At 45.3% G+C, this 26,137-nt stretch overlaps 1 long non-coding RNA gene across 1 annotated transcript; it reads left to right on the forward strand.

The window, feature by feature from the left end:
- Positions 1-524: 524 nt before the first annotated feature.
- Positions 525-14,365, forward strand: LOC138117397 (uncharacterized). The gene is made up of 5 exons (XR_011154631.1): positions 525-901; positions 1,506-1,617; positions 1,910-2,117; positions 2,441-3,553; positions 14,216-14,365. It is a non-coding gene; the product is annotated as an uncharacterized lncRNA (long non-coding RNA).
- Positions 14,366-26,137: the final 11,772 nt, after the last annotated feature.

The raw sequence follows: 26,137 nt of genomic DNA on the forward strand, positions 1-26,137 counted from the left end.
TTTTTTAAATTAGAAAAGCATTCCTGAAGAACAAAGAGCCTGAGAGCCCTCTGTGTAAGATCTGAAAGCTCTCCTAATCAGAAAGGAGGAGGGAATAATTTAGAAGCCAGCCAAATAAAACTCAGGTGCCTATTAAAAAGCAAAGAACCTTCCAGTGACATTTAGAGTGGTCTCTTGCTGCTGCAGAGGGAAGAGGATCTGTGTAAACCTTCCAACACAGACATGTGAGAGTCACTTTTGTTGACATTGACCTAATGATGCAGGTCATTTGATTTGTTATAATTATAATGGGACTTTGATTAGTCCTTCTCAGTGCATCATAGTGAAGTCATGAGACTTCTGGACAGCCTACAATAGTCCTTGGCTGCAATACCATGATTTTTGGGTGGCTATTTGCAATAACACCCATTTAGAGTTTCTTAAAGAAAATTAAAGCCTGGGCAATCAGTGAAAAAATACTTTTATGTACTCAGAACAACATAATGCTTGTTTTTTGTTATTACCTAACGGGAAATATACCAAAATACATGGAAAATGTAAATTGTTTTATTGCCCAGGCAGTTGTTTGACAACTTGTGAAGCAGCACTGAGGTCATACAGTCCTGTGGTCTGCAGATGGGCAGTGGCAGAGGGCAAGAGCATATTCAAGAGGTGCCTGTGGCCTCAGGAGAGTGAGGCAGGGAAAAACCCAGCTCCTGGAGAGGCTGCTGGAGCCCACGCAGCCTGTATGTGCTCTGAGGGAGGTGCCTGTGCTGCCCTGCAGGATCCCAGCACAGAGTGGGGGCTCATCAGTGGGATCTGGGCTTCAGCTGGGGCTCATTGGCCTCGGTGCAGGCTGTGAGTGGACTCTCAGGGGGCCTTGGGATTTTCCAGTTGCTTTATGGAGATGGGAATCTACCAGGTAGCCTCATTAATTGTGGATTAAGCAGAATGTTACTTTTCCAGAGCTTGGTGTTGGTGGTTCTTTTGCCCCTTGTTTGGATGAGTCTGTGTGTGATAGATCTCGTAGGGAAAGGGGGATGTTGTGCCTGTCCAGCCAGGTTTTAATCCTCCCTGCCTGTTTGTGTGTATGTAATATGCTCCTTTCTCTTTTGTTTGTTTGGTATTTTTTATTATTTTACTTAGCATTAGTGAAGTGATGTATTTATATAATTTTTTAATCAGAAGTGTCTAGAGTATTAATTACTAGAAAACTGCATGAGAAAATTGGGCTTTTGGCCCAACATTCTTATGCTAATGTACCAAAACCAATCATACTTAAACATCACTAACTCTAAAACACATTTAAATTGGGACCATTGAAATTCACCTCCTATTTGTGTCAAGGGCTCCAAAACATGTCTTTTCTAAAATACAAGAAGTAACATAAAAGCCTGAGGCTTCTAAAAAGTCATCTCTTGAAAAATTATCTGGATTTCATCTGGAGGTTGGTAGAGATGCAGTGAACCTTTTAGCAATGAGCTAAGCAACCCTGAAAATTAGGTTTATAGTACTTTTATCAACAGATTTGCTATAGAAGCTCAACCTCATTATCATGGCAACATTTTACAAGTAAGTGGTGGAGCTGTACAGAGAAGCTGAGGTTGTGCAGTCCCACAGATGAGCTGCAAGTGGCTGGTGAGTACACAGGATGTGGAAACCCCAGCCCAGCATGACAGGCTGTGGTTTGGGTAGTTCACAGCCCTCGGTGGGAATGGTGACACTGGCACACAGAGGGGCCATGCTCAGCCTCCATCTGTGAGCAGCTGCTCTTCTGCTGCCCTGCTTTTTTCGAGCAGCAGAGGGGCAGAGAGCAGGACACAGCCCTGCACTGTAGGCTTCGGGGGACATCTGATGAGATGCACTATATTCTCCAGATCATTCTCACTTCTCTGTGGTATTACTTCTGTATTTGTGTCTAATGCAACAGTGTCTGGCTGCTACTGTCTTCCAAAGATTTCCAGTTCTGGACTAGCTATGCAGAAGGAGACCCCAAGAGCCCACACCAACAATTTTTCCTGCAAGACTTCCTGTTCCCTCTCCAGTCTTCAAAACCCAGATGCTCTGGTGGAGTTCAGATGTCCCACAGAGGTCCAATCTAAAGAGCTGAAGTGACAGAGAATCTGTCTCATCCTCAGGTAAATTGTTCCACTGATTAATTAATTACCTTAATTGTTCTGCACCAAGAACAATTTTATTTCTCTGTAGAAATGCCTTTAGTTTCCAACCACTGGATCTCAAGATGCCTTTGCCTGCCAGGTTAAAGAGCCTCTTCTTATTACTGCTCTGTCTGTGAAGGCATTTGCTGACCAGTCACGAGTCACCTCTTAACCTTCGCAGGGACAGACTAAATGGATTGAATATCTGTAGTTCCCCACCCTAAGGGAGGTTTATCAGCCTCCCATCCTTCTTGCTTTTGCCTGCCGAAACCCCTCCAGTTTGTTCTTGTCCTCTTTTCCAGCTGGATGCAGCAGGGGCTTGTGCAGTTTTTCACGTCTTCCACCACAGCTAAAGAGCTTCTGGCCATCCACTGAGCCTGGCCCTGCTCTGTGCATGCCAGGGCTGAGCTTGTCCTCAGCTGCTGCTGTGTCCAGAGTGAAGCTGAGCCCTTAATCCCTCTCTGGTTTCCACAAGAAAAGGGGATCGGCAGCATGGAGAGGCCAGTACTGAGCTGGGTTTAAGCCTGTCATGGCCACAGAGTTTTTCTGCCTCTAACTTGGCATCTGCCCTGGCTCTGCAAGAAGAAAAGGGAAGTCCTGAGACAGGCAGCTGTGCTGGGCTGGGGAGGAGTGACAGGGGAGCTGGGGAGCTTGGCTGTGTTTGGAGTCTGCTCACACAGAAGTTCATCAGCTCCAAGTGAGTGTAATTGCAGAGACAAAGTAGGAGCAGCCTGAAAATCACAGGGATGGCAAAACATCCTGCCGAGGAGAAAAGGGCCTTTCCGAGGTCCTGATCCAGTGTCCGTGAGTGCTGTGCTGCCGTGTGATGTGTGAGCACTCAGCCACTCTGCTGCCAGTTAGAAATGAGAAATTTCAAGGGCTATTGAGCACTCTGTGAATTTTCACAGTGGCTCAGCGCAAAGTTATTTAGCACAGGTGTTTTGGTAATTGTGATGCATTGGGAAAATTCACAGTGCTCAATGGCCCTCAAACTTCCACCTGCTTGGTGTGGTGGTTAAGTATTAGTGCAGTGGATTATAGGATAAAATATGCAGGAGATACTTGCTGGCTGCAGGACTTTTTCTGGTACTGGTTGTACTTACTCTACAATGGGTTTGTTTATCTGATGTGTATTAGAGGACAGAACATTGTCTTCAGCAGCTCTAAAAGTTGAGTGTGTTACACCTGATGGATCTACATCCCCTTGTAGGCCAGGTGAGAGCTCTGGGGAGAGGAAAGGGGTCTCTGGACCTCATCCCTGGCTGTGCTCAGGAGCACCTCTGGAGATCTGTTCTGGGGCTGCACCACTTCTGAAAATGCCCAACCATGAGGCCTGGGAAAGGGGAGAGGGAAGAAGAGGGGCCTCTGCCCACACTTTTCTAAGTGTGCAACTGTACGGGGGCTACAAGTCCTGGGTAAGTTCTCTTTTAATTGTCACTTTCCAGGTCACCTCTGTGCTAGGAGGGGCCCTTTGGGAAGGATGCTCTATCTGTCCTTTCATGCACAAATGAATTGATGAGGCATCTTTGCAAGGATGTGATATGGCCAAGTGCAAAGGATCAGAAGAAAACCTTAATTTTACTTGAGCCCTGAAAAACTCAGGCAAATAGAAATGCTAAATTGATGACGCAGGCCATTATTATAAAGTAATTAAATACAGAAAATATTGTTTTCTGCTGTCTCCTAAGCTGACTTGTTGGACCTCTCCTGCAAGCTTTGCTGGTTTTGCTGTGCCATGGATGGGCAGCTAAAGCAAAATGACCTGTGACAATATGGGATAGCTGAGACTGTTGGCTGCTGCCATTTGCACTGCAAACTGTGTTTTCATTTTTTTTAGTTTTTGAATGGATATTAGTGTTGGTGTGACCCAGCCCACTGCGGGGCTGGGGCAGCGTGAGGCCAATCAATCCCAGCCCATCCCCTGGATCGAATTTCCCGAAGAGGCAGACTCAGAGGGTGGGTTGATGGGCGGCTCAGAAGCCTAAGCTGCACCCCCCTGGTCCAAGCCACCTCCCCCAGTTCGGGAAAAATCCCAGTTACTGGGTTGTTCACTGGTTCTCTGTTATAACTCCCGCCTCTCGGTTTTCCCCGGTGGTTCTTGTTAAATTGTATCCTCCCCTTGGTTTGTAACTCATTGGTTCTTTTCCCCTTTCACCGGGGTTTTCAAACTCCCTATAAAACTGAGGACAAGCCTCTAGGGAGTATTCCCACCGCATTCCATCCTTTCTGAGCTTGTTCGGGTTGCAAAACTTCTCACAATAAACCTGTTAGGAGCCAGACCAGAACAGCCTCTCTCTTCCTTTGTCTCCGAGCTAACGTGAGCCGATCCCATCGGCTCCTGCCATGTTTCCTCTGCAAAGAAGCCAGCTAGCCAGCCCAGCCAGCAGCACCTTTCCTGATGCCGAAGTCGCTTCTTCAACGCACAGAAGAACACAGCTGGACTGTCTCTGACCTGGGGCACGCCAGAGCTCGTGCTTCGAGCACAAGAACTGCGTTATATTAGCAGTTTGATTCCCCTCCTCCTCCAGCTCTCCTCTCATATAAACACACAGAGCTGACTGGCTTTGCTCCTCCCAATCCTCTCCATATATTCACCCCAAGCCCAGTTATCATGGGAATGTGCCTGCCTACAACCATTCGACTGAAGCTTTCAAAGTCTTGCCACTTGCAAGCATTTCCAGAAGATGAAAAGCTGGTGTGCAACTAGAGAGTCCAGACATGAAATGCCAGTAGGTTTAATGGGTGGATTTTATTTTGAGCTTATTGAAATATTTCAAAATTCCTATTTCTGACAAAGTTTCAAATGGAATTTGTCTTCCCACTTTCTCCTCTCTCCCTCTCACACTTTTGTCACACTGGTTTGTAGTGTTATTAACATGTAAATTAAGCTAATTTATTTAAAGTAACATCTTGACAAGTTGACAAGTGTTGCATGTGGCATGAGTTTGGACTGAGAGGCGTTTCTGTTTCCCCAATCGCTATTATTCCCTGGAATGGAAAATGTGCGGCAGTGGTTGGGATGCTTATGCTGCATTTTAGCCCCAGTGCCCTTGGCACTGTGCAGCTGGGGCACCATGCTGGCTGCAGCCAGCAGTGGCTGTGCAGGTTTGCTCCAGGTCCTATAAAAGCCACCAGAGGATCTCCTCAGTTGCTGCTGCTGTAATCGTGTTTGGACCTGTGTGTTGCATAGCAACCCTAAATTATTAGAAGAACCCACAAAAGGCTATTAATGCTACTTATGCATAAATACGGTTTGTCTTGCTCCCATTTATGAATTGTTTTTATGCTGTTTCTCAGCCAAGTGAAGGCTTTCATCTTCCCAAACAATGAAACTCAGTTTCCAGAAGGCAGGTGGCTCTTGCTCAGTGGCACAGCAGCTGTACCTGGTCTTTTCTAGGGCAAACTCCTTGGGTTTCATTATAAGCAGGACTTTAACTTGTTGCTTATTCCTCACTGCTGACCAGGCTTAGCTCCTACTTGTGAAATGGGTTTTCTGGCAAGCATTAGGAGAGGTTGTGTCTCAGGTGTGGGAGTTTCCTCATTACCAGATAGAAAGCACAGCTTGTCTGTCTTCACTTCTTCCAGAAAAAATCATCCCTGAAAGCAAGCAATGTGTTTTGCCTTTTTCTCCTACACTTTGAAAACTGTCAGTACTAATTTAATTAGTTGATGCATAATCACAGGTTATAATTTCCAAGTCTAATGTATTATAATGTTGTTTATACTGATTTGGTGATTAAAGGCCTTGTCAGAGACTTTGTTTCTTTTCAAAAAGAAAAGGTATTTATCAACCTTAAAAAAAAACCCCAACAAAGACTTTGTTGTTATGCAAATGAGACATACAAGATTAGGAAGGTTTATTTTACCTGAACAGGTATTTATGGTTATTTTCTGTATTCTTGCTGTTGTTTTTATGGTCTGCAGAGCCCTTGACTTGCTCTGCAAGACAAATTCTTGCCAGGCCCAGCTCTGTCATGCAGCCTGTGGCTCTGCCTAGCCTTGGCCAATGGTTATGTCCACCCAAACCCTCTTCTGCTTTACCTGGGAGCCCCATCTGTCCCCAGGAGGGCTGTCCCTGGCTCTGTGCCTGCTAATGGGGTCTCTCAGAGCTTCTGCAGCATCACCCTCTTTTGCACAGGGCTGTCTCTCAGGGGTGCTCCCAATGCACTGGTCCCACTGAAGGTTCCCAGGATGGTCAGTGCAGGCATGGGGGGACTGTGGGACATACCACCAGTGGGTCAGCCTGTGCCTGGAGGTAAATCAGTGTGTCCAGGGACAAAAGGCCCAGTTTGGAGGCTAAGGGAGCCCCTTGATGATGCAGGAAGTGTTGGTGGGTGTGACCCTGCCTGGCAGAGAGGTGCTGTCATGGCTGAGCTGATGGGTCTTCCCCAGCTGCCCTTCTCAGGGGCTGTGGAGCCTCCACCAGGATTTTACCAAAGCCCACTTTATTTCTCCTATCTCCTAGCAAAAAGGAACATCTCCACTTTGCATCACAGTTGGACTGATGATTCAGCCAGGTGGAATGGGAGTAAGCAGCAAAGGGCAGGAGGCATCTCTGCTCTGAGCAGGATACTGTGTAAACCCTCCTGTTTTGGGGGGGGGGGGGTCTGTTTATTTTGCATACACTGTCCTCCAAGAGATGTCCATGGCTGCAGGCTGTGTGTCTGTTCCGTGAAAAAGCAATATATTTCTCCACCTTCCTGCTGGAGGCTTCACTGACAGTTTTCTGCAGCTGGGTGAATGACGGTGTGTGTCTGTCATCAATTCCACAGTCTGTTATTTAAATTACAAAGCTCATTCTTTGCATCAGCATATGCACAGCAAGTTAGCAATCTATGCATAAAGTCCCAGCAGGCAATGATTGTCTCCTAAGGAAGGCAGAAGGAAAGGCAGCCCACTGGATTGACAGAAATATTGCTGAATTCAGATTTGCTCCTGGAACAATTTGGTTTTCTTTCGAAGAAAGTTGGCATTAACATGGTTGAGACTGATCATAGGTAAGCACAGTGTTGAAAATTAGGCTGCCAACACAATTACAATGTGGTGTAAAAAACCCCCAGTCTTATCAGATTGTTTATGACCTCAGTAAAAACAAACCCCAGACCTGAACAATTATGCTAATTCCACTTTGATTTACAGCAATGATAACCAGCAATGTGCTGCCAGAGCTGCCTGATACGTGTGCCCAAGGAACCTGCATGGATCTCATGGGGCTTTTGGCAATGTTTTTCCTTAATGGTTCATTAGGATTTGGGTTCTGGTTAGCATAACTCCCACTTTGGGTATCTCCTCCAGCTGTGGGTAATGTGAGCCCACTGACTCATCATTACTCGTGGGGAGAGTGTGGGTGTGGAGAGCTGCACCCTATGAAATAGGGTATCAGTGATCCAGGTGAGCTGGCAAAAACTTGTTCTTTTTCTTTAACTGCAAGCCATAGTGTAGGGCTGTTCTCTCCTTAGCTTGGGCAGTGGCCAGGCAGGGAGGCAGAGGAGACTGTTATAGCCCATTTTGCCTCTCTGGTGTAGTCTCTGCAGGACACTGCCAGCAGACAAGTTTAAGCTGTGTTGGCTCTTCCTCAAAGCCTCGAGCCTCTCTGAGACCAGTCCCCTGCCCCACCAACACACCTGGGAGTGTGGTGGAGACACCATGAGCACCTCCACTCCTCCAGAGGTGCTCAGCCACCTGGATCACAGGTCTTTCTGTGGATAAAAGGCTCTTTTCACAACAATCACTATTTACACTTTCAATTGTTAAAAAGGAGCTATAATTCAAAAGTAAATGAGCCCTCCCAGACCTTTTCTAGGTATTCCCCCAACAGAGAGTTTTGAGGTCTGGCTGATTAAGCTGTCAGGGACTGAGGTGTGTGTGTACATCTCTTTTGTGTGTACAGCTCACATGTGCGCTTGCATGGGCAGGGAGATGCCTGGAGGCCCTGACCTCTCTCTGGCCACTCTGGGGAAGGCACCCCACAGCTCCTGCACAGACTGGGCTGGGGGTCTAACGAGTCTAACTCTCCAGCAGTGTCACCTCCTCAGGGCACCCCAGCTAAAGCCTCCAGTGCATTCTTGCCCAGTGCTGAATTTGCAGTGCTGCCCTAACCACAGTTCATGGTCACTTGCCTCTGCGGGGTTCAGTTGTATTTGCTCTTGCTCAAATAAATCAGAGGAAGCAGCTCCTGCCCTGGAGATCCCCCAGTGCCCCTGGATGAGGAGCATTGTCCCCTGGCCAGGCTGCTGCAGCAGAGCCCACTTGCACACCTCCACACCCGGGGGAGTGCTGAGCACGTGGACAAACCCCCCCTTAATATGTTGTGAGTAATTTCAACCCTTGGAACAATTTCTGGATCCCTGGTAATGGTCTGTCTCCTTGCAGCAAAACGATTTGGGAAAGGCTGCCCTTCACTCTCAGGCTTTCAAATTACCTTTTTTTTTCCTCTGACAGAAGGATAAAATCACAGAAATTAGTGTGATAGCTTTTGTTGTTTGGGAGTTTATGATGCAATACATATTGGCTGGTGTGAAAGTTCCCCTTGCTGGATGTAGCCCCTGTGTGCTTGCCAAGCAGTCCCTGAGCCATAGTGTTACAATGGCACATCTTAATCTAGTGAGTTTAAGCACAAACAGTTATTATTTCTAAAGAAATACATGCTATTAAGTGCTATCAAGCTTCTACAGATATTATTATAACATTGGATGGAAAGCATTAGAAAAGGCAGAACTCTCACCTGTGAAGAGGCACATAATGCAAATCAACAGAGCTGCATTTCTTTACCACTTCATTGACTCACAAACATGCAGCTTGTAGGAGTCCTTCAGGATACCCCCCTGTTCACAACTCTGTTTTATTTCCAAACACCACTAAAGGAACAGTTTTTTCCCTCAAGGTAATTGCATAACTTCCTTCTGTTTCACACTAAAAAAGCACCATGCACATCAATGGACTGCAGAGCATGTTTAGATATCTCTTACCCTTCGCTAATGATGTTTAGTAGATCAATCAGGGGGAGAGAGTAATTTATTTTTTTTTCTTCCTTATAGAGGATCTTGATCTTTCTCTGAGGGAAATGACCTTGACTTGATAATGCAGCTAAACTGGGAAAGCTGTTTTGCTATTCAAACTGAATTTAGACTAGCTAAATAAATAGCAGGCAAAAGAACAAATCTTTTCCCTTAAATAAATGTAAGATATTAAGACCTGGCTTTGCAATGATTATAGTCTAATACACAGCTTGCTGAGAGGCGGTATTTTGCCCGTGTCTCTAACCTTGAATTTTCCATTCATCTCTGTGGAAATGCTTCCTTTTTACTACACATTTTGTGCATACAAAGAACAATTTAAAACTTACATGGCATGGTCAATCAGAGATACCTAACTGGCTCTTTGGAAAACATGAATTGTCCTTTTTTTTTTTTTTTTTATTAATACAAACGCAAAACAAGTCAGTGGCACCACATTAATCATTCAAGCCGATTGGAAAGTCTCCAAGCACCAGCTGAGTTAAAAAAAACCCCTAACAACTAAACAAAACCCCCACACACTTTGATAAGAGCCAACTGGGAATTAGATTCTTTTTTACCTCTAAGTTTCAAAAAGAACAACAACAAAAAAACAATTTGAAGAATTGGCAAGCAAACAAATTGAACTATCATGGCCGGTTGTAAGGGCCATGCTTTGGCTGTGGAGAAACAATTTATAAATATTCATTAGCCTGGGGAAACATGAAAAACAGGATTAGACTTGTTTGTGCGAGTTCATCTTTAGGGTCAATGCTAGGGTGAAAGAGGCAAGACAGGCAAATTGCAGTTTTATAACCTATTTCCCGGGACAGACAAGATCTGCAGTCTTCTCTCTTAAAAACAAAAGACAAAAAACAACCTCAAAAGGCAGCAAAAAAGCCTTTTCATTTCCGTACACAGCAGAGATGCTGTTGCAGCTCAGGCACACCCGGTGTGCTCCCCAGGTGCTGTGGGACAACGCTGGCTCTGGCTGTGTGTCTCCAGGGGCTCTGTGTGGCCTGTCCCCAAATGCTGGCCTGTCCCCACAGACCGTGGCACTACTGCCATGCTGTGTTTGATACTTCTAAGGTTGCCTTATCCCATATTCATTGCTGGCATGCAGGATGTTCCCGGGGGCTACAGCCTGTGGTGTGTTGTAGCTCTGTACCAAAATTGGGGTTTTACTGAAGGAAGATATCTCACGGTTTTGAAGCTGGCAGGGTCACTCCTGAAGTCCTTCCACACGAAATCAGTGCACAGCAGAGAGGTAATGAGCTCAAAAAGCAGATACGATGGGAAGAGCCCACAATGCTTCCAGGAACCACCCCCAGCTTGCCGGGGGAATAGAGAGCTGTGACCTCTGGCAAGATGGCCAGGAGCACGAAGACATCCATATGCCATCTATCCCAGCTAGAGGCTGAGATGAAGAGAGGTGAGTCTCAGGGAAATGCAGCCACATCCAGATGATAACCCTGTACTGTAGGACTTGGAGCCACTGCCTTCCTCTGCTTCCAGGGAAAAGGCTGGTCTTCTGTGTACTTGTGCATCCATTGGTTGCCTGTTTAGAAGGTGACATTGGTATCGCCTGTTGCCAAATGTGTGTGTAATTCCTTAGCAGTTGCTCTCCACTGCTGGGATGGATGGCTGTGTGCTGCCATGAGACACACATACGGGCATTAGCAGCAGCACTGTGGAATCTGTGAGTTAGCCCCTGTGCTCATAGGAGAAGAAAAATACATCATGACTAGAACCAATGAAAAATCAGCCACTCCACTTTTCCCTCCATTGCAGCATGCAAAGATAATCGTGTTTTAATGCCTCTTAAGTGACTGGATAAGGCATTTTAGTGACTTTATCCATCATAAGTTCAGAACAGATACACCATTTGTGATTTCTACACTTAGAATCTTAAAATCATGCAACCACTGTATCAGGTTTGTGTGTCAAGGTTTTGGCAGCAGTGGGGCTACAAGGGTGGCTTCTGTGAGAAGCAGCCAGAAGGTTCCCCAGTGTCTGATAGAGCCAAGACAGACCTGCCACTGGCCAAGACTGAGCCCATCAGTGGTGGTGAATGGTGGCAGTGCCTCTGGGATAACAAGTTTAATAAGGGCAGAAAAAACCAAATCCCTGCACAATTGCAACTGGAGTGAGGAGTGAGCACCTGTGAGAGAAACAGCTCTGCAGGCAGCAAGGTCAGGGAAGACAGAGGGGGAGAAGGTGGTGCTCCAGGAACCAGAGCAGAGATTCCCAAACTCCAGCTATCCAGCCTAACCCCCACCCAGCACAACTTGAGGAAATTTCATCTTGTCTTGTTGCTTTTTACTTGGGAGAAGAGATGAACCCCTACCTGGTTACAACCTCCTTTCAGAGAGGGATAAAGTCTCCTCTAAGCCTCTTTTTCTCCAGGCTAAAAACCTCAGTTGCCTCAGTTGCTCCTCATCAGACTTGTGCTCCAGATCCTTCACATCTTATATTGCACAGGAATATGATCCTTAAAACCTGGTAGCTGGGACAAGGTGTTGGAGCCTCTCTGCCTTTGAATTAGGACTAGGAATCACAAAACACCTCACCAGGTGTGGGTGAGGAAGTACAGTCCAAGAGTCTTGCCAGAAATTGCACCAGTTGTGTTGACAGATAGGGCAAGGATGAAGCTGAATTTAGGAAAACTGTAGCTATAAATATTTTCTGCTTTGCTATTAGTAACAAAACCGTTGAAGTAAATTGGTTATTTTGCAGGATCCAGCTGTTAAATATCGGCTTTCCCACTTCCAGTGGGAAATGCTTTGCCTTGTGGTACTCAGGATACTGTTATATTGCCTTGCATTTTCGTTCTCTTCTATGTCTGCAGAGTAATTTCCTCCATCTTTGCAGCTACTTCTGTCATCTCTGGTGCCTTTTAATATTCCACAGTAACTCTTAGCAGAAGCACCAGAGGCTGAGGGGAAATTGGGCTTTCTCCACTAGAGCCTCTTTGTGCAGGGTTTTCTGTTTGCTGATTATTATCTTGAACAAGCAGAATCCAGACAAATGAAGGGGGGGAAGGCACTGCTTCCTTTGAGCTTTTGTACCTTTCCCAGGTTGTTTTCCACTGCTTGCTGGGTTACAGAGATACAATCACAAAGCTTTAATACTCTTGCTTTGGGGTGAAGGATTTCTAGCTCTGCAAGGTGGATTTCACTGAGCTTGATGATGTGGGAAGGCAGAGGCTGCAGGACAGGCTGTGCAGTGCTACATCTCTTCCCCATTTCGATTAGAGCTCATCATGTGCTGAGTGAGGATAAGGCTGTAAGGAGTGACCAGCCACAGTATGGCAATGCCAAACAACCAATTACACTTTTATTAGAGAGGATTTAAAAAGCTCCTCTGCAGTGGGTCATTCTGAGTCTGGGTTTTATCACAGTCCAGATGTCTCACAGGGGTTTGGGTACAAGAGTCATGGGAACAGCACCCCTACTCAGCCTGATGGGAGCTGCTGGTTTTGAAAGGCATATGGCTGCTGTTTTCCCTTCATGCATTGTCAGGCATTCCTGGCTACAAACAGGGAGTCTGAGCCTCATCCCTGCCTGCTCTTGCTTTAGTCTCTTGCTGTTTCCTTTTTCTTGCCCTGCATTGATACTTCCTTCACACTTCTGCTGGTCCTCAATCACCAGCAGCCAGGGCATTGCAACTGTCTATATTTTAACTTAAAGTGAGTGGCATCTTTTCTCCTGGCAACAGGCTGCTTTGCTTTCGTCCCCTCTCCTTCAATAAAAAGTGACAAGTGCTCCTTCACAGAGCAGCACAATCAAAGGAGCTGCTCACAGAGAGCTGACAGTAAGTTGTGCACTGGCTGCAAACTGTTTCACTGTGGGACCGCTTAAATAGAGTTCACATCCTTCCCATCTCTCTCCCTCGTGTGACAGTGCCTTGCACCCTTTCTGATGATATCAGAGCTTATCTCATCATGGCTTATCTGAATAATCAGTTCTGGGTTTTTGAAACCATCTCAGAGGGATTTTTTGTGTCTCTGCAAAGCTCCACAATGTGGTAGATGCAGCTGAGAGCTGTACAGAGGGCTTTGCTCCCTGTTCTGACACCAGCACCTTGCTAATTGCTGGGTCAATATATAAGGAGCTTTTCTGTCCATTTCAGGATGCACTGATGTGCGTCTTCAACAGCAGTTCAGGCAATCACAGACACTCTTTGCATGGAGGATCTCATCTTGCTGAGTGCCAGTGCTGCCTAGCAGCAAGGGAGCCTCTCAGCAATGCTGCAAATCAGTAATGTCTCTAGTTCTCCTCCAAATTCCCTGGAGCCTGGGAGTTTACTTCTCCCATCTTCATCTCCAGCAGTGTTCCCCAGCACTGATGGGCATCTGTTACCTGCTGTCTCAGTGCCAAGCTTTTGCCAGTGAGTGTTGAAGGCATCTTGGTTGAAAATGCTGCTGTTCCTGGTCACAAGTTGCTAAGGATCTGTGTTACCCAGGACAGCCCCACTCTCAAAGGGAGTGTTTGTCAGGCTACTTTTGGGCTGCAATGGCAGCTTTTGCAGCGTGGCAGTGGATTCAGCAGACACTATTGATGGTGGATATGGCTGTGCCTCTTTGCTCACCACGGTGGATTTGGGAAGGGCACACGTGGGGCATAAGCTTTACATGAAATGCATGAGTGAATTCCACTCAGGGTGAGGGTGCCATTTGTAACCTGGACTTGCAATTAGGAAGGGGAAGGACTGCCACAGCCATGTGTGCTGGCACAAACCAATTCCTGGTGTGGAGATGTTGGCAGTAGAGTTTGGCACTATTGCTGACAGAGCAATGCAAGGATGGAGAGTTCAGGGATGGCTTTTTGACTCATGCTTAAATCTGAGTCTGGCTAATTCCCACTAAATTTAATTTTAATTTGTTTGGACCGAGTGCATTTTAGTATGAAATATAGAGTTGAAAACTAGTCACAGAGTCTCCCACCAAAATGAGCAGCCATTTCATTTTGGTCTGTGTTCCTAGAGATGACCCAATAGTGTGCACTGGAATCTAGCATTTCTAGGAAGGCATTGCTCTCTATATTTCTTTGTTTTGTTTTGTTTTCTTATTTGTATCTACAGTATTGGCATAGTTTAATCCCAACTGGCAACTAAGAACCACACGACCACTTGTTCACTCCCTGCCCTGCCAAGTGTGATGGGGAAAACTGGAAAAAAAGGTAAAACTCACATGTTGAGATAAGAACAGTTTAGTAATGGAAATAAAGTATAATAGCGATATTAAAAATAATAATAACAACTTGTTGTTTTTGTTGCTGTTTTTGTTGCTGTTGTTATGAAAAGAAAATAGGGCGTGGAATAAAAACCTGGATGATGTTATTCCAAGTGATTCACAGTACCATTTTTCACCACCCACAGATGGATGCTCATCCTGTCCCCAAGCAGCAATCAGCAGCTCCCCCCAGTTAATACACTGAGCATATGGAATATCCCTTTGGCCAGGTCAGGACAGCTGTCCCAGCCATGCTCGCTCCCAGCTCCTCCCACACCTGGTCACTGCCAGAGCATGGGACACTGAAAAGTCCTTGATTCAGAGTAAGCACTGCTTAGCAACAGTTAAACATCAGTTTGTTACCAACATTATTCTCCTCCTAAATCCAAAACACAGCCCTGTACCAGCTACTGAGAAGAAAATTGACTCTATACCAGCTGAAACCAGGACAAGTATGTTTCAGTGAATTATTACCTTCATTGTTAGGTTACTTTTTTTACCCTGCTAATTCACATGAATGTTGCTTTATCGAGCATAGATGTCCATTGGTATGAGCAGTAGAAAGATCAGAAAACTACTTTGCAAGGATCTTCCTTCTGCTGCTGTGCTAATGGAACTGAAACACTCTTCCTTGCAGTGGTCTGTGCAAGATAGCTGGACTTTTTAAATTTTATAATTAGTTTCTAGATGATTATCTATTAATATTTCATGCTTGATTCCATGCCAGTGTCTGCTTTTGGCCAAGGTCTCTTTCGACCATCTTATTTTGCATATTAGTACTAAGCTTCTGAAGAAAACACTGCTTTTGCTGAAATCTGGGAGACTGCACTTGCTGAGCAGACTGGGGTAGCAAATTGGGAACTTCAATAATTAGTCCTTCATTCCCAAAAGTCTGCTTATACAGCAACTAACCTTTAGGAATCCTCTGCAGCTCTGACACCTAATATCAAACTTACACTTTGCAACAGGACAGAGAACATCTAATTTATGAGCTAGTGAAGTATCTTTAATTAAACCACTATTTTCTAAATTTTGACTTAATTTAATTCTAATCTAACAGAAAGAAGCAATCTGAGTCCAGCTGACGATTTCCTTAAATATCACCCTTGTTATCTGGGAGACTTTGAATCAAGCAAGATAGATGGTTTTAATTTCCATGTTCTCAGTGTAACACTTGGGGTCAATGTTTGCATACTTATCATAGGCAGTTTACCATTGACAACCACTGTAATTGTTCAACTTTTCCTTGGTGAAGACCTGATTGACTATTATGCACTGTATTTATTTTGTCTCACACTAAAATATAGATGATTGATTATTCCATTATTCTATTGACCAAGGCTGTAACAAGGTGTGACAAATATGTGCCATTACAGTCCATAACCAGCTGTGGAAGGTGGTGCAGTCAGGTAGGAGAATTTTAATGCACACAACTCTCTGGAAAGCCTTAGCAAACTTTCAGGGCACTGTATTTAAAAGATGTTACCTGAATTAATGGTCTTCATTTCTGCTGGGTACTTTCTAAGGATGGAAAAAGAAGATAACAAGTCCTGATCTGAAAAGCTTAGAATATGATTGAGAGTCTACAGGAGTCAAGGGAAATTCTTCCAATGAGTTGCTGGGCTTTGGCAGGGTCCTGAGGGTAATCCTTCTGTTTACTTCACTGAGAGTTGTGTCAGCCCTGAAAAAAATCTCCATTTGTTAACTGCATTAAAATGTGCCAAGAAAGAAGTGTCTTCTGTCACTGATGTAGCACATTAATGTGAATTATATGCACATATCAAGGGGACTTACAGTTGGAAAGAGAAAAATCCTGTATTTTAAAGCACTTTATATGCAACTTGGTATTTGAAATGCGTAACTTAATTATCTTTGAACTTCTTTGTTGCTTCTTAAAATAAATCATATTTAATTTTCCTTTTAAATATCATGCATTGGTGGACACAGCACTGGGGATTGTGGCAACAAAATGGTGTTGAACCAGCCACTGGAAATTAGTAGTAATAAACAATGCATTTGCTACCAGTCTGTCATATTAATTAGTCTTCAGAATGTGTCAGTGCTTTTCATTTGTATTTAACATTGCCCGAGCTTACTGCCAATTAAATACAATGTTGTTATCAACTCAACGTGCACGTGATTACATTGGATTAATGTGGTTCTTTTCTTTGATCCACTATAATTAAAAATCAGAGTTGTGATTTTAAACAAGTGTAAAAATATAATCAATTTGTATAGCAGCTGCCTTTTTCTTCTAATATACTTTAATAACATTCACCTCCAATTAACAGCTGTGGAAGCCCTCGGCCCTTTAGCAGCCAGAGGAGACTGTAGCATTTTGGAAGCACTGGAAGAAGTCCCAGATGTATCCCTATCCTCCCCTTCTGTCCAGATGTTTTGGATGATGTTTTGGAGCAGGACCTGTGATCCTTCAGCCCCCAAATCCTGCAGGAGAACTCATCAGATGCAAACTGAAAGAAAATACTGCCTTAAAACTCCATACTGTTTCTCTTGAAGCCTGATGGCTGCTCCATGCCTAAATCCTGGGGAGGCTCCGATGGCTGGGAGCACCACAGAGGGATGTGCTGTGCATCCTCCTTGTCCTGTCCCCCAGCAGTCACAGAGCCCAGGGGCATATGGAGAAGCAGGCTTGTGCAAAATGGGCCCCTGTGACTGTTGGGAGGATGTGAACACCTGTGGGACAGCCCCAGAATAACCAGTCTGCCCAGTCTTGACTTTTGAGGCTCCAGTGTTTCACTGAGCTCGATTTTGGGAGCTGCCCCCCAGCAGGGGTAAGGAACAGACAAAACGCCACCGCTCAAAGCAGAAGGATGCTGTTTCCTATCACTTCCCACTTCTGTGCTGCTGACAGACACGGCTCACCCAGCAATAAGGCTGGAGGAGGCTGCTCTTCTGCTGGAGCAGATAGAAGTAATTAGTCAAATCACTGCGGCTCAGAGAGGGAAGCTGACCCTTCTCCTCTGTGCTGCAAATGACTCATTGCATAACAACTTCAATAAAGGGATATTTTTTTCCCTCTTCTACTTTGAGCAGGGAAACAGAGACATGAGTTTTTCAAAAGGCCACCAAGGCTTTTGTTTGAGAGCTTTGCCTTCCAGGTCTCCTAGGACCACTGAGAAAGTCATGACCTGAATAAATGTCATCAGCAGTCACTCTGGGAAGGACAGAGACCAAAAGCATTTCTGCCTCTTGAAGGACCCTAGCTGTGGCCTGGTGAGCAGCTGGCAGATAGCTGGTGACTTGTTATTCACCAGCCTGATAGACCCAATTATACCCCATACGCCCCAGTGGTGCTGGATCCTGTGGGAATAAGGCAGCCACCCCCTTGTCCATACCAGCCACATGGGGAGTGCACAGCAAGGGCATACAGGCCCTGCAAAAGCACTGCTGGCTGGAAGAACATTTTCCCAGCAAGCAGAAACAAAGACAGACTTGCTGTCTTACCTTTTGCATCGCCTCCCAGGCAGCGAGGAGAAGTCAGCACTGTGTCTGCTGAAACTTGCCCAGTTCAGCTGAGTCTTGCCCGCTGCTCTACTCCATCAGCTGCCATTGCAAAGGGCAGAGTCCTGCAAGAGGCAGAGTTTGCCTGTCCCACCACTCTCAAAGTACCCCCTCTGCTCTTCCTTACTCATTCCCAAAGCAGAGGAGCAGTAACTAAGCAAAGAATTAAGGCTGAATGAGTGGCAGGTAGTGAAACATGAGCCATGCCTTGCTGGCCCCTCGGTAAGTAACACACAGTGTTCTGCTGAGGCAATGCTCTTTGTGCACATAATAAGTAATGTTCCAGTGAGATGAAACCTCAGGCTCCTGATTCAGCTGATATTTCTGGCAAATTGTTGACCTACTGCAGTTTATTCAGGATTTTTCTTGTCCTGGTAGAGTGGCTCTAACAGTGACAGATTTGTCATTCTGTTTTTAACAAATATGCAGCTTTTGTGACTCTGAAACCTGTGCCTTCAAGCATCCCAGATAATAATTGCTTCTGCAATCCACAGTAAAACTCTGTGTTTATAGGCAAGGAAAATAATTAATTTAATATTAATTAATAGGATTTAATACAGCCAGTGCTAGCTGGTGTCATAGAATAACTCATAAGGACAATTTTAATTTCATCTGACATGTATATTGTTGGTTACTCTCCTGGGCTGGAACCAGAGGACGGTGTGGCTGCACCCTGGGCAGTGAGAAGGGCAGCCCTGCTAACAAGAAGTGGCTGTGGGAAAAGAGTTCGGGAGAGCCACTTGTCACCTGGAAAAATTTTAAAGGAGAAAGCAGTACAATGGTCCTTCTTTTGGATCACCTTGGGAAAGAACAACTGCAGAAACAGTTTCCTTGCCTGGGTGTGATGCAGTGGGTTTAATGGATTAAATGCTGCTCATTTAGAATTTTCCCTGCTTTATTGTAGCATGGCATTTCTTATGTCACATCAAAGAGGAGATGTGTCAAATCATAGAGCACCAGGCTGGAAGTGACCTCAAGGATCACTTGGTCCAACATTTCTTGGCAAAAGCACTGTCAGACAAGGTGGTCCATCACCCTGTCCTGCTGAATCTTAGAAGTGTCCAGTGTCAGGGAATCTACCACTCCCCTGGGGAGATTATTCCAATGGCAGATTGTTCCCACTGTGAAAAATTTTCTTCTTGCATCTTGGTTGGAATCTTCCCAGAAGTAATTTGTACCCATTATCCCTCCCTTTTGCATGGGACTCCTGTGAAAAGGGAGCCTCCACCTTCTTTTTAGTCACCCTCTAAATAGTGGAGCATGGCTATAAAGGCCTTCCCTAAGCCTTCTTTTCTCAAGGCTGAACGAACCCAGTTCTCTCAGCCTTTCCTCACATGGCAGCCCTTTCCAGTCCTTGGCTCATCTTTGCAGCCTTTCCCTGGACTCTCTCTGCCTGTTCACATCCTTTTTGTGTTGCAGGCCCAGAACTGAGCACAGTATTCCAAGTGTGGGCTGACTAGTGCCGAGTAGAGTGGGATAATGCCTCCTTTATCTCTGCTGGTGATGCCCTGGTTGATGCCACCCAGCACCCTGCAGTGTGCCTTTGCTGCAGCCATGCACTGCTCACTCATACTGAGCTTGTAATGCCATGACAAACCAAATGCTGCCTTGTGCTTTGCTGCCTATTAAACCCAGCACGAGGCTCCGATCAACCCCCTTCTCTGAGAGTTGCTAAAAGGCTTTTATTAGCAGCGAGATGCAGCCTGCAGGGACCTGTCACACTGATATTTCCCTGACAGGGTCAGAGATCAGACAAACTTCTTCAGTGATGTACGTCCAAGTTGTCTTTCAATATCCTTTGGCTTCACATTTCATGTCACGTTAAGGTTTTTCCAAAATACTCATGTTTAAGATGAAACTCAGGCTGGTGCTTGTACCAGCCTGGAGGTGTGAACTGGCAGTTGCACACTTTTTTGGGGTGTTAGCCCCAAAGTCAGGCAGTGCATGGCTCATCCTTGGCTGCTGTGGGCTGGATCTCCAGTGCAGCTCAGCCTGCATGAGTGAGGATGCTGCAGACAGCCGAGGTCTTGGGAATTGCTAATGAAACCAACTGCTCTGCCAGCAAAGTATCCTGGGTCCCCCACTGGCTGTGTAATTAAAATGGGGACTGTATGGGTGTGAAGTTAATGCTGTATACATAATGTATCTGTCCCAAGGTAAGCCTTCACATCTGTTCTCTGTAAAAGTGTAAGTGCAGGATATAATTAAGCAAGTGAGAAATAGTTTGAGTGGAAAGCAGCGCTGTCCACCAGCAGCTCGACCTATGCCTTGCTGCAGAGACCAGTGAGTCTAGCCAGCCAGAGTTAGAGCTGGCATAAAAACAGGATGGAAGCGCTCCTGGTTAGAAATATTCATGGCTTAGTTTTTAAATTTTTCCCTTTTATTTTCTCGTTGAGGACAAGGAGAAACTTCAGCCTGTAAATGTCACTGGTTCTCCATTTCACACTGATGTTCCCAGGGACAGCAGAACTGCCCGTAAAGTGTCTGTCACCTAATGAAAACGGGAAAAAATCTTCTGTGTGCCCCTGTCACTCATAAATAAGTTGTTACTTAACCCTTGCCTGCCCACCTCCTTCTGCTGCTGCAGCTGGTGACAAACTTTCCTCAATGCGCTGCTCTTCTGGGTGGGGGAGAGCTGCTGCAGTTCAGGGAGAGCTGCTAATGAGAGGGAAAAGAGGGGGAAATACCTGTCCTGGCAATTTAGGACTGGAAGTGTCTGGAAGTGCATTTGTGGAGTCAGAAAGGCTCGCCCAAAAGATTTACAGCTGTAGAGAAAAACAGAACTACCCACCCAGGCTTTTCTTCCCACCTCACCTACTTTTTTTTTGTGCTAAATGTCAGTTTGCTTGTCAGCCTCTGGCTGGGGTTTTCATGTTATTCCCTCACTTCTTTCAGTAGGATCCCTTTGCCAGGGAAGCAGAGAAATGTCATGGCATGACAGCTCCTCTGTCCCAGCTGCATGTGTGAGTGGGGCCTCTGGCAGCGGCCTGCACACGGCATCTGGACAGACAGACAGCACAGCTCCTGATGGGGGGCAGCAGGAACAGAAAGGTGTAAGGGCATCTGTCATGCCCAAAAGCAGCAGCCTGTGGATTTAAAAGTAAAATGTGCAGATTTGGTGTCTGCACTTGGGTGGTTTCTCCTGGCACAAAGTGGGATGCCAGATGCATCCTGGCCTCTTTTTCTCCCCCCCATCACACCCCAGCACTGACTCCTCAACACTTTGAGATGCATGATAATATTTAGTTAGTTTAATGGTTTATAGTATATGTATATATAATCATATTTATTGCTTATATTAATTTTGTGTAGTATATTTATCTATGCATGTAAATACATATATCCACATATAGCCCTCTAAAAGACCTTTATATACTTATGTTTATATGAGATATTTAATACATATGTAAGTATAATACATGATATAATGTAATATAAATATGTATATACATATTTAGAAATGTGTTACACATGCATGTGTGTATATATAAAGACCTTTTAAAAGGTCTTTTGATGTATATATACAACCAGCATATATATATATATATACACATAAATATACATATATCCACACATTTTAAACATCAAAAACCATTGGGGTTTAGATATGTAAAGACCTTTGTATATAAATACCTGAAAATACCTTTCTATATCTATGTATCATCTATATCTAATGGATATAAGCATTTTGCAGAGGGCTGTGGCTCTGGTGCTTGGCTCAGCTGTGCTCAGCAGTGCCCACATCACCTGCCCAGAAGGTCTGGGGGAAGTCCCCATCTCTATGGGCTGGTGCTGCTGCTGCTGCCCCTCCTGTCCAGGGAACTGTGACTAAGTGCCCCAAACACCTTTGGCTGAGCTTGTGCCTTGTATTTGTTTCTCTGTCCCTTGATGCCACTCCATAAACAATGAGATTTCAATTCCCCCTCTGCCACGTCTCTGAGCATTTCCTGGCATCTGTCTGTGTTTAGACCTGATAAACATGGAGTGTGCTGAAGTCTGTCCTGTGGGAGATGCACAGGTGTGCACACACGCGGGGCTCGCTGTCTCGCCCCTGTTAATTTTCTCTCTTGTTTTACTGACGGTGTCTCAGCCTAGTCCAAAAGTGACTCTGGAGAGTGGCTGAGGACAGGGAAGAGCCAGAGCCCTGCTTCAGGGCCAGCTGTGATGGCTGGGTCTTTGGAGAGGAGACCCAGGGGTGGAAAGGGATGTTTTGCTTCTCAGCTGCTGGGTTTGACTGGAAACCTTCTGTTTAGTGTCTATAGCACAGATACTGATGATTGGTTTATCATCTGCAGCCTGGTCTACATCAGGAGAAGCTTGGGATTCAGCGTTCCCTTCCCTTCTGGTTATGGGACTCAGTGGGGCTTGCAAGTGCTGCTGGAGAAGACTGAGGATAGGGCACTACCTGGAAAACTCAGCTGGGGCACACGCACCTGGGCAGACTCAAGGCAGTGCAACATTCTTGCCTACATGCAGCCAGCCAAAGCTGTTATGTTGATTTTATGCTCCCTGGAAAGACTTTTTTTTGGCCATTCTTTTGTATGTCTCTGGCTCGAAATTTATAAAGTGCTTGACCACCCAAGGAGCTTTGCAACTCCACCATCTGTATCGTCGCACAGCAAGCAGGTCCCCACCTGCTTCAGATCAGTTTAAAGGGAAAAAACTTCTAGGAAGGAACTGGAGGCAGAATTGGATGAAAAAATGTCTTCTTAAAAAGATCAAGAATTAGTAGAATCTAAGTGGCGTAATGAGGGAAGCTTTGGCAATAAAGCAAGCTGTGTGAATAGGTCAGGAAGGGAAGGATGAAGGGACACTTGCTTAGATTTAGGCCTTGGAAAGACTATTCAAATGCACAACTTCTACAAACACAGGGCACGAGAAAGACCAAGGAGAGCAGACTGGAGGGCTGCTGGCTCAAAGCACAGGGCAGGAGTATATGGACAGGTTATGTGCCCTCTTCCTCAAAGCAGGAAAAATACCTGCTTTTGGATGAGGAGGAAGATTTGGAGCATGGGCTAAAGGCAGTAGGGGAAAGGGACTGGATGCAAAATTGGAGGTTAAGAAAGATGTGCAGATATGGAATCCCAAACACATGAGCCCATGTTGAGCTAGGTTTTATAGCTTCTGATCAACCAGTGGGAACTTGCAACAGGACATTTTTGGGGTATTTACATACTTTGCTGGTTTTGTTGGGCACCTATGGAGCAGGCTTGGGTTCTCAACAGCAGGGAGTGGGCAGTATTTCTCCTGCAGTTTTGAAGATGGGTGCTTAACTATCTTATCAGCTCAGGGGTGGGATTGTGTACAAGGAGTGTATCCGATGTTGTGCAGGTATTTAAGAAGGGCTTGCTGAGTGATCAGGGTCCAGTCCTCAGAGCTTGGTCACATTTTTCTCCAAGAAAGACCATTTACAGCGACATGAAGGCAAATGGGATAAAATGCAACATGATTTATCAAGCAAGATTAACCTGAAATCCCTAACTGATCTTGCAGATAAAGGAAATCCAACAGTTCTCCTCCTCCAGGATTTCAGTGAATCCCCTGCCTTTGTGCTCCGAATATCTAACAGTGTAAGTCATGCTGGAGAAGATGGGGGTTAATTAAATAACTCAGAAATAGGTGAGGAATTGGCTAATAGGGCCCAGTAATGGTAAGAGAGCTTTTTCAAGGACTGGGCTGCAGCTTACTTTGATCACTCTCTATCTGCATTAAAGGCCTCAGCAGAGGAACAGGGGCGTTTGCTGAGGGAACCTGGTGGGGAGGATGGCAAACACACAAGGAGTTTTGGGACATTTTAGTGAAAGGACCTGGAAGACCATGAACACACAGGTCAAAACCAACTGGTACAGATTGGTAAGAGGCACTCTACTGTCCCCCAAAGCCCCATGGCAAGAGGGAGCACACTTAGTTTATCACACGTGGTGCACCAAGGCTCTGAATTTCCTCGTGCCCTGCTCCATCCCTGTGCCTGGAGGCTTCTGCAGCTGCATGTTGGATGCTGTCAGATGCAAAAAGCTGTGACATAATCAAGCAATGCTGGTGGTATCACGCCTGGCTCAGCACCCCCTTGTTCAGAGCTGCCAGGGAAACCTGTCACAACCATGCTCTGGTTTTCTTGCTATACTTCTCCCTGCTGTCACCCATCTCTCTGCATGCCTGATTTCTGACTAATGTAAATACACACCCCCTTCTTTAGCATAATTGAATACTAATTCCTTAATAGGTGTTATTTTCCACCGTATCTCCATTTCCCTGCTATCCATCTTAAGGGTGCCAACAATTGCTATCACTGTTTGACTGCTGTGTGTATATAATTAGAACAGTTGGCTCAGGTAATTTCTTTTTGCTTCCTTCAGTTCCTTCCTCTGCTTTCTTCTAGTCTGCCTTTTGGGGTTTTTCTTCATTTCTGGCTTTTTGGAGGAAGTCTTCAAAGCAGGGTGTGTGGCTTTTAACTCTTCCACCCATTGAATTGGAGGCCACCAGCTGCTAAACCCTCTAAAATCTCTGAGTTTGTTAAACTCTCCTGAGCAGCCGACTTCTCTCATTCTCCATTTCTTATCCCCAAGGCTCTAAGTGGAACTTTGTAAATGATGTTTCTGCAAGTGAATTTCCTGGTTGAGGAAATTGGCTAGCTGTTTTTATTCCCCCATGGTTGCCAAGAATCCAGCATTGCTGGTATTCAGCTCATCCCCAGCGTGCCCAGGGGGAGCTGGCCAGGAGCTGGACCTGGCCAGCCCATCACCTCCAAGCCATCCTTGCTCCAGCAACAGGGGAAGGAGAACACCCAGTGGCTGAGGGATTCATGTGGAGACACAAAGCAAATCCACACTGGAGATCTGGGAAATTCCTGCTCTCCTCTCTCCCCATGTCAGAATTTGTCTTGAAAGATTTCCTTTCACAGGGAAGTACCTGTTTAATTACAGCTATTGCAAAGACAGTTAATAGCTGATGAACACAGCAGTACATTTTAATTGAATATATTGAGCATGCTGAACAAAAAGCACAGTTCTTGACCTTCCTCATGAGTGAAGTGTTAGAACAAGCTTCTCTAAATTCTGAGCCCATGGAGAGCATGGAGGGGACCACCCATTGCTGTTAATGGAGCCACCCATGTAAATCCCTTTATGACAGCTCAACAATGGGCTTCTGAACGTGCAATTAGTTTCATTTCATACAGTTATTGTTCAGGTTAGAGAGGAAAAAAGTAGGAGGGATTCTCTGACTAAAGCAGAATGCTCCGGGTTGGTGTCTCTGGCCACTCCAGCCTCAGCCATCCCACGCTAACACTTTTGTTAATGCCTGAAAGACTTTGGGTGATTTAATGCTGGTGGGTACAGTTTGTCATTGCAATGGGACAGATCTGTGAACTAACCACCCTCTCCTGCCCTCCAGGATCAGGACAAGATAAAGCCAGATTTTTTCAGGATGCAAGGAACAGTTGCCCCAATACCCACCTGGGTGCAGGAGCTGCAGAGATGGGACCCACACCCCTCCCTGTCCCCTCACCCCAGCCAGCTTCTGTCTTTATTGATTTCTAAGCTTGTGATTAAAGTTCGCTCATGCTGTACCTTCCTGAATTGGCACTTGGGCCCTTACTCCAGCAAAAACTCTCATTGATCCATGCTGGAGCACAGGCTGAGTAAGCCCTTGGGGACCAGCTGTATATTTGCAGCATGGTGCTCTTCAGACACATGACAATTTCAGCACAATTTTGTAACATTAAAACAGCATTACCAGTGTGTCTTTAACTGGCCATAAATAGAAACCTTGGCTTGTCTATAGTGGTTTGATATTCCAAGCTAGGCAAGAACATTTAGTCCTGCTTGCAAGCCATTTTATCACCAAAAAGAAATTTTGTAGGTTAGATAAGTCAAGAACTTATTCTTTCAAAACTTCAGCTTGTGTCTGTGAGCTGCAGTGAAACTGCATCTAATATTCAAGTACTGGAAAAAAAGGAAAGGCTCCTTTTAAGGCTCATTAGTGATGGCAAAAAAATACAAAAAGACCAACGCCATTTTACACTTGTAAAAATACCCCTAGTAGATTCATATTTTTTAATCTTCAGTACAAAAGCTCTATAACTACAGGAAGGCATTAGTTTCCAATGACTAGCTAACCTTTTTTTCTATAGCCTCTGGCATTAAAACTCTCAGTGAAAAGACACTTTAGAGCTAGTTCGGGCAGTTCATTTTCTGTCAATCAGCTCTTAGGCTGGAAGTATGAAGGCAGCATCATGACAAGATTTCTAT

Source organism: Aphelocoma coerulescens, chromosome 12 (assembly GCF_041296385.1).
Source record: "Aphelocoma coerulescens isolate FSJ_1873_10779 chromosome 12, UR_Acoe_1.0, whole genome shotgun sequence".
NCBI lineage: Eukaryota > Metazoa > Chordata > Aves > Passeriformes > Corvidae > Aphelocoma > Aphelocoma coerulescens.